This window comes from Pholcus phalangioides, unplaced genomic scaffold (assembly GCF_987345545.1).
Source record: "Pholcus phalangioides strain wild (caught in Gottingen) unplaced genomic scaffold, Ppha-v1.0 ptg000039l_1, whole genome shotgun sequence".
NCBI lineage: Eukaryota > Metazoa > Arthropoda > Arachnida > Araneae > Pholcidae > Pholcus > Pholcus phalangioides.
This window is the reverse complement of record NW_028301625.1, coordinates 14220640-14233566: the sequence shown is the minus strand read 5'-3', so window position 1 is coordinate 14233566 and position 12927 is coordinate 14220640. Positions and strand designations below refer to the sequence as shown.

At 40.7% G+C, this 12927-nt stretch overlaps 1 protein-coding gene across 2 annotated transcripts in view; it reads right to left on the bottom strand.

Annotated features, from left to right (window-relative positions):
* Nucleotides 1-11829, bottom strand: part of LOC149065608 (uncharacterized) — an 82474-nt gene extending 70645 nt beyond the window's left edge. Inside the window, exon 1 of one of the 2 annotated variants that reach the window (XM_089253772.1) lies at nucleotides 11736-11829. The gene's annotated coding sequence lies outside the window, so the exon portion shown is untranslated. The other variant, XM_089253771.1, reaches the window with a different exon arrangement.
* Nucleotides 11830-12927: the final 1098 nt, after the last annotated feature.

Below are 12927 nucleotides of genomic sequence, written 5' to 3'. Positions count from 1 at the left end.
ATTCTTGAAGAAAGAGAAGGAAAAACCAGCACTTTTGAGAATTTTTTTTGGACGCTATAACGAATGTTTCCTAATTTTCAAGTCTATATAATCAAATATTTTTCATGTCTTCAACATTAGCTATTTGACGTTTAGCAAATCACTCGTTACATCGGACTTTAACTGTATCAAATCTATACTGCATGATTAATGACATTTTAAGGAAGATGGCCTTTTAATTAGTCTTCCAAAAAAAATAATTATTTTTAGTATTCAATTTGATACACAAATAAATGGTGATTCCAATGGATAAAAACGTTCAGAACCTTCAGTTTTTGAAGACATTTTAGTTTCGGTTCACACTACCGTTCTTAACCCCTGCGCACGCAAACAAAAACGAAACTGTCCCCGATTCGATTGTAGCTCAATATTATAGCTTTTAACGCCATCTATCGTTACTGAACAGAGTGAAAAATCTCAGTTTTAACAGGCTTAAAAGATAATTGTCCTTAACATGTTTCTATATATTTGTTTAGTTGTATAAAAAGTGTTGTAAATAGTTTTTCTAATTCTCTCTTCATTAATTGAAGGTATCGTGTTGCATATATACTAAACGCTACTCTACCCGTATTTATCACATTCAATCTCGTATCCATATGTAATCTCTCATAATATATATAATATAATATATATCTTCATCGGGGGACGCAAGGGCCCCCAGCCTGTACGGAGATAGATGGCCCGTATTAAGGGCCAGGCATCCCCTTAAAATTTTAATTCTGGTTCTGGTATAATATATAATATTATATCGTATCTAATCTCACATACTCAAATACTCGCATTTTCATTGGAATAAATATAAACTGAAGAGCCAAAAAAACTAGTACAAGCATGCGTATGCAAATAAAGAGATATGGAACCAATCAGAGTACGGCGCTGCGGTCGGCAACACCTATATAACACAACAAGTGTCTGGCATAGTTGTTTGATCGGTTACTGCTGCTACAGGTTATCGAGATTTAAATGAGTTTGAACATGATGTTATAGTCGGCGCACGCCGGACCGGACTTAGGCAGGTGCGAAGGGTGCGGGCGCACTGGGCCGCTAAATTTTAGGGGCCGTAAAACGAGAAAAAAATACTTTGATTACATTTCGACTTAAATGTTTTTAACAAATCAAATAGCTCAAAATTCTGTCCAAGGACTCAAAATTCAGACATCGAGCCCTCTGGCCTAGGGGTTTCCACAGATAATCGGTTCTCTAGCCTGACAGCTCCCCCATCCACTGGAGTGCCTGGAGGCACACTTGAACGCACTATTGTTCAAATTTATTGTCGAATGGCTTTCTCAAATGCTTTTTTATGACCATTGAAAAAAAAAAAGTAGTTTGATATTAATTATTGGGTGCAAATGTGAGCCTGGCGTGCGCCAGGGTTCATGGTTACTGGGCAGTTGCGAAACCTCGTTTTAAAGGGCCGCAAAGCTGTTTTCGCGCCGGGCCACAAAATATTTAAGCCCGCCCCTGGGCGCACGAGAGATGGGACATGGCATCTCCGAGGTAGCGATGAAATTTGGATTTTCACGTACGACCATTTCACGAGTGTACCGTGAATATCGGGAATCCTGTAAAAAATTAAATCTACGACATCGCTGCGGCCGGAAAAAGATCATGCAAGAACGGGACCAATGACGACTGACGAGAATCATTAAACGTGACAGACGTGCAACCCTCCGCAAATTGCTGCAGATTTCAATGCTGGGCCATCAACAAGTGTCAGCGTGCGAACCATTCAACGAAACATCATCGATATGGGCTTTCGGAGCCGGAGGCCCACTCGTGTACCCTTGATGACTGCACGACACAAAGCTTTACGCCTCGCCTGGGCTCGACAACGCCGACATTGGACTGTTGAGGACTGGAAACACGTTGCCTGGTCTGACGAGTCTCGGTTCCAATTGCTTCAAGCTGATGGACGTGTACGGGTATGGAGACAACCTCATGAATCCATGGACCCTACATGTCAACAGGGGACTGTTCAAGCTGGTGGAGACTCTGTGATGGTATGGGGCGTGTGCAGTTGGCGTGATATGGGACCCCTGATACGTCTAGATACGACTCTGACAGGTGACAGGTACGTAAGCATCCTGTCTGATCACCTGCACCCATTCATGTCCATTGTGCATTCCAACGGACTTGGACAATTTAAGCAGGACAATGCGACACCCCACACTTCCAGAATTGCTACAAAGTGGCTCCAGGAACACTCTTCTGACTTTAGACACTTCCGCTGGCCACCTAAATCCCCAGACATGAACATTATTGAACATATCTGGGATGCCTTGCAACGTGCTGTTCAGAAGAGATCTCCACCCCCTCTTACTCCTACGGATTTATGGACAGCCCTGCAGGATTCATGGTGTCAATTACCTCCAGCACTACTTCAGACATTAGTCGAGTCCATGCCACGTCGTGTTGCGGCACTTCTGTGGGCTCGCGGGGGCCCTACATGATATTAGGCAGGTGACCAGTTTTTTTGGCTCTTCAGTGTATATGTTACGGTAAATGTGTGATAAATGCGGTTATTATGCATCACCACTTTTACCGGCGATTATGCATAGTACCCAAGCGTCGCGTCGTTGGTAAACATAATAAATCGTACTATATGATATACTATACAATAACTCATACACATATATTGTATTATTATATTGGGGTACGATCGTAACATTTGTTATCATTATATCGGGGTCCGACTATATCCATCGCACATAATAGACTCATTTGAAATTTTTTCATATTTCTCAAATTCACTAATAACACTAGGGTATTATGAATAATCACTGATAAAGGCGATAATTTCAAGTATTTATCAAATTTACCAACGACACTTGTGGTTGTTATGCAAAATCACGGGTAAAAGTGATAATATTTTGATTATTTATCAAATGTATCAACGACGCTAGGGAATTATGCATAATTTCCGGTAAAAAGGGATAAGTTTTTTAGTCTTTATCAAATTTACCAATTTTTTTTTAGTATTTATCCATATTCACCGGTAAAAGTGATAAATTTATCTAACTTAAAAGACAAGTGGTAAGTATGCATAACAACCAAATTGTCAAATTTTTACCATAACATCTACACTGTTCATCAGGTGGAGGGTTCCACACATATTTGTCAATTATTAGCTCAAATAATTGATAGTTTGATTCTGTATTTTCATGTGAAAACCATCGGCCTGGCCAATAGTATACATTGAATATACATTGAGTGCTCAATGTTTTTGAAGTTGATACTTCAGTAATAAATATAAATAATGATTTTGAATAACATACCGGATTTTTCCCTCAACAATGCCATCATTCTAAGGGGGTTTTATCCCGAAGAACCAAAAAACATCCTGTTTCAAGGTTTTTTTTTTACGCGGGCAATAACATCGTTCGCAATTTTCCTGTAGATTGTAACATCCAGTAGAGATTTCTCGATCTCCATCGGACTTAGCTTAGTTCTACAACTTCCAAATTTTCTGTGATTGATGAATAAGCCACAACTTATCGAATTCATATGCTCTTAATCTATCCGACTACGTTCGAAAGCACTTTTCTATAAAACGGTTCTGGAGTGAATTTTAATGACAATTTTTTTGATAGAAATTGTCCCAAAATGATGAATACAAATAATAAATTTTTGACTACCTCGTCTCCCATAAACTTCTGGGACTTCTTGATAATATTTGGTTTAAAGACGCTCTTCCCCAAGTGATAGAAATTAATGCTTGATAAATTCAGTGAGTGGGGAAGGGGGGGGTCAGGAGATGTGTCCACCAGTGCCTTCCATATTAAGCGCCCGAGTGGCGCAGTGGTAAAGAGGCTCGTCTTCCACTATGAAGGTTACCATCAAGGTCCATGGGTTCGAATCCGGGCATAGAACATCGAAATGTGTTCGGGCAGCTTAAGTGCTCTGGAACTGTGCCACGCATCACTCAAGTGATCCGTAATTATATGCCGCGGATCACTTAAATAATCTGAGAATGTGCCGCGGGTAACTTGAGTGATGTAGAACCGCACTGGGGTCGGCTTAAGTGCTCTAAAACTACGTCACATATCACTCAAGGGATCTCTAAATATATCATGGATCGCTTAAGTGTTCTGAAACTGTGTCCCGGGTCATTTAAGTGATCTGAAAATGTGGCACAGGTCGCTTAAATGTTCTGGAATTGTACCACGGGACACTTAACCGATGTGGAGCTTAGTTCATTTTTACAAAATTAGGTTTGAGGAGGGCAGGCCGCATCAGATAACCCCCAGGGCCATATTTGGTCCGCGGGCCAAAGGCCTTTATGCGATTTATCATTATATGGCTTAGAGGGTGGGTCGCAATGAATTTATTAAAGATAAATTTTGCGTTCATAGCCTTCAAATAACATTGAAATTAACAGGAATTGATTAAAATATAACATAAAGGTATTTTCTCCCGAAATTTCAATTAAAAAGGGTTAAAATTTGTGAAAAGTCAAATTTTAACCCTTTCTTCCACCCGCCTAATAATTTCCGGCTCTTTTTCCACTTATTCCACACGGGATATGTAATGATTTTGTTCAACTTTTTTCTCTCCTAGTGACCATGGTGACTGTCAGGATTTATTTGACTGAAACTTGCAATTCAAAGTAATTTCCGATCAGATGGACAAATCGTGCTAAAAAAACCTGACAAATATTTTTTTTTACTAGAAAAAGTTGATTCCTGTCGGTGTCATTTTTTAGAGAGCTGCTGAAATTTTACGTGTTCAGAGATTTATAAAATCCCAACAAATTGAGAGAAATCCAGAACCAGAATCAGAAGTTTAAAGCCCGTGCCTGGCTCTATTTCGAGCCATAAGCGGGCCCATAAGGGCATGGAAAATAAAATTAAAAAAAACAACTATCCAATTTTGCTGAGTAAAATTTTATCTGTCTATAGATAACAGTAAAATAAAGGCAAATAGTAATTTTACCTTTAATTAACCATTTTAGATAATTAATTCTTTCATAGATGCACAAACTCTCCGAAGAGCCACCTTTTAAGCTATAAATTAAAAATACAGCGCATCTAAGGGTTAAAAAATCCACTCTATGGATTTACAATTTTATTAATATTCTAATTAATGAAATTGCTATGATGATATATTGTTTCAGTTAAAACAGCACCAATTTGTATCCGTTTTTGCAAAAAAATTAATAAAATTTGAGATTTATGGAGGTGAACAACCAGCGTTAACGGTCACCCCTCTTTTACGGAAAAAAAAAATAATTGCAATTTTTTTTAAAACTTTCCAAAAAGATGCGGTCACCCTCTCTTTTACGGACGATTTTTTTTTCTGCCCTCCAGTGTCCGCAAAGAGGGATTTCACTGTACGAAATTAAATGCAGAAACGTCTCAGGAAATCAATTTCACGATTGGAGTGTCCTGTTCATTCTCTGGTATTACAGCGAAATGTTACAAATGACGATTATGATCCAGATATAGCAGGAATTTTCCACAATTTATTACCCGACAGCAAAAAAAAAATAGAGATTCGATCATAACGACTTTTTCTAGAGATTGTCAGCTCTGGTTATAATGGACTTTAACTGAATTTCTGGAAGTGAGAAACTAAAATGTGGAGGCATTATAAAATTTTTCGGAAACCCGATCCATGTTGATACATCTACAGAAATCAAAACGATGTTATCATTTCGTGAACAGCAACCGGAGCGCACAATAGCGACGATTTTCGAGTGAATGAGCACGTTTCCGTCTCCTGCAAAATTACAGTCCAAAAATTTCAATGGATGTTAACCATACAACAGGATCTTGACCCCTAAATTAATATGGGTCAGTGTTCAGGGTCGGAAGTCGAATTCATCGAGAGAATAAACGCTGCATCCGATAGGTCAAATGGAGGTGATTCAAGTGCATTGTCAAGGTTAGGAGGTTACTGTCCATTTGTCAGAAGGGAGCAATCATTAAATGTTACTTTCATACTTCATGCTTCTCTGATACTTTTGTGTATACAATTTATTAAATAGACTTTTTCCTTCTCACACGTAAGTTTGCTTTTTTTTTATGGCGTTTTGTACTTTAATTGGCCCTTTTTGACCTACAAAGCTAATTATCTCGTCAAGCATACTTTGATCTGATATTGTTTGATACTTTGCAATGACGGGTGAAAGAAATTTCATGACTAATAGAATCATAGTAGGTTAAAGTGCGCAGGTTTAAAATGCATGATGATTTAAGCTTCATGTTCATTCTTGACTTCATTGATGTTCGACGTTGTTCTTCAAGAAAATTATACCACTTTTACTCACAATAAGAACCTATTATGAGTGAGAGAGATGTAGTTTTTTCAAATGAAAATTTTATTCGTTCATACTATAAGTTAGGATCGGAATACAGTAAAATTTGTCTATGTCCAAGTTAGAGAGGCGTCCAAGATGTAAAGGTGCAGCATTATTGTAGACATTCTATGTTATAAGACTATGGCAACTCCATTCAAAACTGCCCAATATAGGGAGTTGTTCAAGTTGGCAGGTTTGAGGTCATTCAAGTATTACGTCAGCATCGAGGGGGGGGGGGGGTTTCGGATTTGCTGACTTTTGATGACAAGGGGGGGGGGGATTTTTGTTGAAATCGGGACGTATGGTCACGCACATATTTGAAGCGGAATATCAGGTACACTGAACTCGAGCAACGCCAGTTTTGACTTCCGGCGTCCGTGCCACTTACTTCAGTGCCTAACGCCACAGTGCCACAGTGCGTGAAATAATGAAGGCAGAGTCATGTCTCCAGTAGTGTAGATGGTAGTATGGTTGCCCGGTTTGCAAGAGGACCTGGGTTCGAATCCCAGTGGAGATCAGATGACTTTTCTTTCTGTGTGTACGGTTAACAAACCGTACATATACACAACTGAACATCTTTTCGGAGTTTCATGGATCGAGCCGCTGTGGTGGTCGAGTGGTTATAGTGCCGGACTCGTGATGCGAGGATCCGGGTTCGAACCCCACAGTGGTGGTCGGCTGAAGTTGGTTTTCTGTGGTTCCCAACTTCAAGGCGCAAATGCGAGCCGATCTCCCCGTTAAAAAGTCTCGCCACAGAGAGCAACAGTCCTACAACGGTAAATCATTCAACCATAACACTTCACTCATAGTTAGTAAAACTGGGGGCAGATGTCAGCACTACACATAACAAGCATTACACAGAAACAAACTTTACGTCAGGTTGCACTACACGTACACGCACATTCCCGCATGTACCGATTCGTTGGGGGGTTCCGCGAGGGGGGGGGTGCATGTGTGGTGTAGCAGTAGTAGGTAGGGGCTCGGGGATCCATGATGTTCTTAAGTCAGCCACCTCGTTGGGCAATTTGCCTGTTGTGGCGTTGTATTTGTATTTGTTCCAGATACCCGGTGAGTAACGGTAAAGCCTCCTATGAGGCTCCTAGACAGTATCTATGTATGTTACGTTAAATGCATTGAATCAGTAATGCATAATCGCCAATCGTCTCGGTAAGTTTGATAAATTTCGCAACATTTATCACTTTTACCGGCGATTACGGATAATCCTTTTATAGCACCCTGTATGCACAAACGTGCGGTTGCTTCTTTTCGCTTGAGATATTCTTTTTTTAACCTCAGGGATGTTCAGCCCAAACTTCAAGAATTGTGCGTTATCGCTGAAATTTAAGCCGAAGTCCCCGAGGTTAAAAAAAAAATCTACAGAGAGAAAAAACAACCCCTTCCCAGTGCCGTCTTAACGCATGAGCCCACCCGGGCACGGCCTGGAAGCCTCAAGAGAAGAGGGCCTCACAAAAATGAGATCTAGTTGAAATTTCCTAGAATTTACTAGGTAGGGTCTCAGAAAAACCACTTTGCCCGGGGGCCCATGATGCTCTTGAGACAGCTATGCCCCTTTTCCAGGGCCGTAGCGTGCTTTTTCGGGAGCTGTCTTTTCTTGGAGTCTCCTTGAAATAGTTATGCTCAGAAAAAGGAGGATTTACAAGTGCCCCCCCCATTCGGCTCGGGGTACCGCCCAAGTTGCCTCAAAATAGTTGGGGGGCCTGCCCAAGCTGCAGGTCCTGGTGCTTTAGCTGGTGTTTACCTGCCCCTTCCGTTTCTTAGTACTGGGTCTGAAAGGGATCATTTCAAATGAAGTTCATGAATTCTATAAATATGAGAGAAATCATACGGAAAAATAGCACTGTAATTTAACCACTTTTATTAGCAGCTTAGCTAATAAAAGTGGTGCGTGCACTCTGCCCCTTTTTTTACCATAAAATTCAATTAAAATGAGTATGAAGAAGACAGATTTTTCGTGATGCATTCCCTGCATAAATGTGTGACATTTTGCTTTTTTAATGTTTTTAAATCTGTTAGTTAAATCAAACAAGTTGGGTTTTATGCTTGTTTACAAGTTGAATAGCAGTAATCCCATTCTAGGAAGAAAGTTTCTCCGACTTCTTCGTCCCTTAATATTCAACCAAGAGGTGGGGGGGGGGTGATGGGAACGATCACCACACCAAGAGTCTTATAATATGGTAGAATAAATCTGTCCCGTATTTTACGGGACAGATTTATTGTATTATATGCGTCCCGGTCGCAAATAAGACGACACGACAAGTAATGACTAGCAAAAATTTCCTCCTCAGACACGATTCGCATCTGGGGGGGGGGGCTGACTACTGCTTTTGCACCGGGCGCCACTTGGCCTAAGACCGGCCCTGCTGTGAGTCGTGGACACAAGGCCGCGAGTTTCGATATGAACACTTTCTTTATGCCTTGAATCTCGTTGTCGGTACTTTCTTTCTTTCAAAAAGGGCTCTATCGGACCAGGCTCTATTATAGTCTATTTACGTTGCAAACTTCTCGAGATAAAGCGCAAAACAATTTCGCTACGAAAGCGGGACGCGAGCCTGGTGTCCAGACCGGGAAAACTATTTAAACCAGAGTAAAGAGTACCCACTGCCGCAACTAGACGCTTGGTCATCCGGCCCCCAGGATTGAAACCCCTTTATAATGCTGAAGAAGAGGTTAGATGGTAAAATTTGCGCCCCCTCTGGCCTGGCACACCAGAGCAGCCTGCTCCCCTCTAGTTGTGGCCCTGGTAGTACCATTAGATTTGTCTTAAAAATTCCTATCATTGGCTTATACATATTTGCATTGCGAAGCCGGGCCTTTCACTTACACAAAAGAGATTTACCAGGACACGGACTTCCAAATGTTTAGAACGACTGACCTATACTACGAAGGTCGCAACTAGATATGTACTTGGTCAGCACGGAGCAAGCACAGGAACTAAGCTTTCCTTTTTTATGTTAGCCTAGCCCTCTAGCGGCAACAGTGTGATGTGGCGCCATAGTTCATTTGCTTAAAACTGTCAAGTAGTCAGAATAATGTGGCTACTCAGTGTATAATGTAGGAACACCTATCTTTTGCGGACACCAGTGGGACAAAAAATTCTTCCGTAAAAGAGGGGTGACCATAAATCAGGGGTTTGAAATGCATAATTTTATTACACAAGGGTAAATTACTATTTGTCCGTAAAAGAGGGGGTGACAGCATCTGAGAGGTGTCCGTTAAGAGGGGTTTTACTGTACAAGAAAAATGAGTTAATTGTTTTCTCACTAAAGCTCACTGATCTCCAAGGATCCATAATTAAGTACGGTTGATTTTAAACCTTCGGTTCACGTGTTTAGGCGCATTGCTTGTGTTAGTTCCACTTTTTATCCATCTCTGTTTCAGGGCCGTCTTAAGAGCATCGTGAGCCCCCCGGGCCAAGTGATTTTTTTGAGGCCCTACCAGGGAAATTCCGAAAATATCAAACAGTTGTCATTTTTGTGAGGCCTCTGTTCTGTTGAGGCTCCCGGGCCGTGCCCGATTGGGCCCATGCGTTGAGACAGCACTCATCTGTGGTCAATCATCATTTTAAATCAGCAAAAAAATTTAAAAGTTGGTGACTCACAAGCTGGGATTTTTGGTGGGTTTCTAGATTAAAATTTTTCTTCCCCCCCCGCCCCACCGTTCAGTAAATTTGATGTAAAAAATAAAACAATAATAGAATTCGCACCCCTCCACCCTTCTTGGCCTTCTAAATAGTGGGCCACGCGTCGAGTAATTGTTATTGCCCCTGGCTGGAGCCCTGTTAGCGCCACCCTTGGGGGAAGGGGCGGGCATGGCATCCATCCGAAGAAAGTAGTGAGAGATGAGCAGACCTAGACATAATTTATGAGTTCTCAAAAATCCTCCTAAAACAGTGATTTCAAACCTTTTTCAAACGCGCCCCGATGAATCAAATTTCTGAGTCTACGGCCCGGTCTGCAATAATTTACTTGTTCATAAGGTAATAAATAACTAATAAACTTAAATAATAAATAATTTAATTCAGTACAAATTAATTGATTAATTAATCACAATCATTACACAAACAAATTGATTAATTAATTTAAACACTTTTAAGAAATTAATTAATTTAAAACCATTGTTGAATTCAGGGGCGTAGCCAGAAATTTCGTTCGGGGGGGGACTACTTTCATTTTGGGGGGGGACCAAAGTGACAGAACAATGGATTTGGCCATCTTTTTCCCTTTTTTCGGTCATTTTCTCACATTTCGGGGGGGGGGGGACCCAGACCCCCAAGTCCCCCCCCCCCCCCCCGCTACGCCCTTGGTTGAATTCATTATTATCTTACGGTCTTAACGGACTGTTAGAACGTTTTTCAATTTTGGTAATGTATTAGTAACGCACAGAAGTCAAAATAGGTACGTATGAACGAAGCGTTTCATCAGCAACTGCAAACACCCTCATTGGAAAGTATAATTGATCAAGGGCGTAGCGAGGGGGGGGGGGGACTTGGGGGTCTGGTCCCCCCCCCCCCGAAATGTGAGAAAATGACCGAAAAAAGGGAAAAAGATGGCCAAATCCATTGTTCTGTCACTTTGGTCCCCCCCCCCCAAACGAAATTTCTGGCTACGCCCCTGTAATTGATCACAAAATATCGAAAGGTCTTTTTTTTTAATATTGAACTTCATAGAATAATTTTGCATAGTTTTCATTCACAGCTGGGAATGAGAAATCTTGCCATACATTTAAATTTATTTGTACTGACTTACATCGACGTAACACTTATTTATTAGCACGTTTTGTTAATAATTCAAAGCAAACTATATTTTATGACCGAATTTTTTTTATTTTATCTTAAATCGCTAGAAAAAAAGTAATGATATAAAAAAATTCGACATTGTAACTCACCATTAAAGTCAGCTGAAGAGCAGGAGATTGTTCAATTTTGGGCAAAACACTCGTTCAGGTATATTCACGATAGATGCTCGTGTAAATTGTGTAATTTTATAAATTTCAAGCGATTTTTCTACTCTGAAATTTGAAAACTTTTCTCTAAATTCATAACAAAAATTTATATTTGTGTACCTATCATTTGAATAAATGAACAATATAGCACTGGAAAAAAATCACAACGGAAACTCGCAACGTAATTCACTGTATGCAAAGAAAACTGTACGGTGCATCACTATTCATGTGCACCTTGATGACAGATTCAAAATACAATATATTCAGCTGGTACTTCACCGATTAGTCGCTAACATTTGCCAAAATAGCACATGCCAATTACTTCATTCATTTCTGAGAACAGGTTAACACATCCTCCATCGTTATAATTGGACTGCAAGAGATTTTTAGGGGTTTTGCGGCTGGTCATAAATATCGGAAATTCCCAATCACTCACCAGTTATTCTACTTTGAGGTTATGCGGCCTGGCCTCTGGCGAGTAGCAAAAATGTAAAACGTGTGTCTGGATCCCCTGTCCTATTGATGCACCCACTGCATCCCTGGGGCAAAGCAAGAAAGCCTCCACACAAACGAAAATTTAGACAAAGAGGTGGTGTGTGTGGGGGAATCTCTCTCCCTCTTTATTGGCGCCTAAAGACAAGCAATACTTTCAACGGGGGAATTTCTCAAAACGCACAGACGGCAAATGTGGATTTTTCATTCTTCCTTTGTTCAATATTGGCCCTCACAAGGCACAAGGGGGGCTGACAGGGCTCCAGCCTTGGGGCCCGAAACAGTTTTCATCATTTTTTTTGCTTTTTCACGCTATAAATTAACTACAGAAGGGACCCGTGAAAAGTCTGACCGGGGGCCCCACTCCAGGATCTGAGGACCATGTGTGTTCAATATATTTGAGGAAACAATTACACAAATTTATGCTTATAACAAATTTTTATATTTGAATCTGAGGGTGCTACGCTCCTTGCAACAAACCGCTTTTCCGAGTCCAACGCCATTTCATCATCGGTCAGACCTCGGTATAACGTCACACCTGAGGACCGAATAAATATGACTTCATTAATGGTGTGATTTACTAACGAGTAAACGTTTTGCCAGTTAAGCTAGCAGTCTAGCAGGATTTTAAGAAACTGACATTATAGGCGTGTTGACGGTAAGAGTGGTCGAGCTTATACCGAGGTCTTACTGTATGTGAATGATTCCCAGAAGGAAGGTCCCACCATGCTCCTGGCTGGAGTCTCGGGAGGAATTTTTTCCAGTTTTTACCATATAAATTCACATCAGATGGGGGATTGGAAAATATTGCCCTGATACAAACAAAACATCTCAATCCAGAAGCTTTGTTCGATGACATGGGGGCCCGTTGCTGAGAAATACTTTGCTGATAAATTATATTGAATGTACAGTATATTATATACTGTATTTTTATAGGGCTGTGATTCCCAATCTGTTTGTTGCAGCACTTTCTGGGTGCTGCGGACAGGGCCGTAACTAAGAGTGTAGATTATTGGTGTCGAGTGGGGGGGGGGGTGAAACAAATGTAGTTTTACATCACCTCTACAGTGTAAAAATCGATGACTGAAAGATAGTTTTTGTTTCCTCTAAAATTTGCCGTCCTCTCGAAAGTGTTG